This window comes from Brassica oleracea, chromosome C4 (genome assembly GCF_000695525.1).
Source record: "Brassica oleracea var. oleracea cultivar TO1000 chromosome C4, BOL, whole genome shotgun sequence".
Classification (NCBI taxonomy): Eukaryota; Viridiplantae; Streptophyta; class Magnoliopsida; order Brassicales; family Brassicaceae; genus Brassica; species Brassica oleracea.
In genome coordinates this window covers 9,177,704-9,180,068 of record NC_027751.1, presented here as the reverse complement: position 1 = coordinate 9,180,068, position 2,365 = coordinate 9,177,704, and the positions used below count along the sequence as shown (strand labels likewise).

The 2,365-nt window shown below is 33.2% G+C and overlaps 1 long non-coding RNA gene across 1 annotated transcript; it reads left to right on the top strand.

Moving 5' to 3' along the window:
• Nucleotides 1-992: 992 nt before the first annotated feature.
• Nucleotides 993-1,853, top strand: LOC106340222. The gene is made up of 2 exons (XR_001269336.1): nt 993-1,076; nt 1,395-1,853. It is a non-coding gene; the product is annotated as an uncharacterized LOC106340222 (long non-coding RNA).
• The last annotated feature ends 512 nt before the right edge of the window (nt 1,854-2,365 follow it).

Sequence of the window (2,365 nt, the reverse complement as noted above, 5' to 3'; positions counted from 1 at the left end):
TGTTATATATTTAAGATGTGTCGTCGTATAACTAATTGTACTCAAAATATTTGGACTGAATGGGGTAATAAGATTATTTTTGGTACAATTATACTGATCCCTTTCAGATATATTGGTTATTTAGATATTTTTATGTTTCTACACATCATAATCAAAATCATTAAGACCCGGGATGACCCAACTCAAACCTCATACATAAATTTATAATATCCAAGTGGCGTATAATTTTAAAATCCAAAAACATTAATCCCGAAAGAAACAACTTGTAAGTATACAATCTTATACAAAATAACACTATGTTATTTTTATAAACATTACACTATGACATACACAAAGCAAGATTGTATGTATAAGAATATAGAACTTGTAATCGGTCCAGGGTTGTTATTTTGTCAGTTTAATGAACTCGGTTATCTTACATTTTTGTTTTTTTATAATTGCACAAAGTTAATATTGATTAACTAATAAATAAAAAATCTGCATTAGTAAATATAATTAATGATGTGATATATTGTTAAAGTACTATAATTAATGAAATTACTAAAATAACACTATACTTATATATATATTTTTCATAATTAGTGTTTTGTATTTTATATATGTGGTAATATAACTAATTTTATTCAAAAGACCTGGATCAAATCGGATAATATGGTTATTTTTGGTACAAATATCCAAATCTGTTTTAAATACATTGGTTATTTAGATATTTTTAGGGTCATATACATCAGAACCGAACTCATCCAGACTCAAAATGATTCTAATCAAAACCTACACATAAATTTATAATATTCAAGGAGTGAGTAATTTTAAAACAAAAAAAACGATACCCGAAAGGAACAACTCGTACTTAAGTGGATATTTAGTGTTCATGTCTAACTGATTTTATAAACTAATAAAAAGACATTTTCTATGTGTTTTGCTAAATTAAGTGAAATAGATAGAGTTTTTTTATTTAGCAAGACAATTATATTGAGTGAAATCGACGGTTCTTGAATGGTTCCTACTCTCTCCAAGTCCATTCGACGTTTTATTTTTTGCAGATATCGCTGACGACGTCTACGAGATTCTCCATGGTTTGAAATTTATTTCTTCTCTGTGTTGTTGATAAAGTTTTCTTCTTTTTGGTTTTTATGAGTCTACAAAAGGAGATGATACTTTCTCTCTGTTGTTTCACTTTGTCTCTCTTTTTTTTTCCCTTTATGTTTAGTTGTGTTGATCCATGTTTGAATGGTTTGTACTTTCTTTCTTATCTGTTTTGTTGAATTGCTTGTTGATACAAAAGTTTTGTTCTTTTTGGGTTTCTGTGTCCACAAAGGAGATGGTACTGTCTCTGCTTGTCTCTATTTTTGTTCAGTTGTGTTGATGTGTTAGTGGTTTGTATCTATATGTAGGAAGGGTATGGGCCGGTCACAATATATTGAGGGTTTGATATACCAAGGATAAGAGAAGCGTTTGCAGAGATTGGACGTGATCCACCAGAGCCAAAAGGCACCATTGACTCGTTGGTGTTTCTTACTCAAAAGATTGGGAGGAGAGCTGGTGATATGAACTTGGTTTTATTCTGCAACCTCAAAGAACAAGCTTGTGATTGTGATGTTGTGTGTAACATAACAATGGTGTAAATGTATGTAGATGGTATTGCTGCACATTGAAGACTGTCCTGATAAAGAGCCTCTTCGCCATGGGTTCTATGCAGGCTCCACTATGGCCACAAGGATAACAATACCAAATTTCATCACCAAGTTTATCTGTTATATTTTGCAATGAGTTTATTATTTGCAATTTGGTTTTCGGTGTCCCAAGAATACTAACTATGATAGTGATACCCATTTACAGATTTTATTTATTTATCAGAACATGTCTATGTAAGGAATATTTATTTAATTATGATAATTGCCAAAAATACCATTTTCAAATTCCAAGTCTTAAGCTTGGGTAATATCTGTCTATTAGACGGATCCTGGAAAGCTTCTAAACGCTTTAGTGGATGTGGATGGGTCTGGATGGATAGTAGGGAGAACATACAACTTATGGGAACACGGAACTTCACTCGATGTGAATCAGCGTTGCATTCGGAGGTAGAAGCGCTGCGATGGGCGATGGAGAATATGCTTCAACACTCGCCGTGCCAGAGCTTTGGAACAGACTGCAAGGAGCTGATTGCAATGCTAAATGACCCCAGGAGTGGCCAAGCTTTGCGACAGAACTGGAGAAGATAAAGACGTTGAAGATTTGTTTTCCGGACTTCAAAATCAACCATGTGCCAAGAGTGCGCAATCAGCTATCTGATTTTTTAGCTAAGACTGCTAGAAACTTTCGTAGGGAGTTACTTTTCATTGGTTGTTCTATTCCGGTCTGGTTA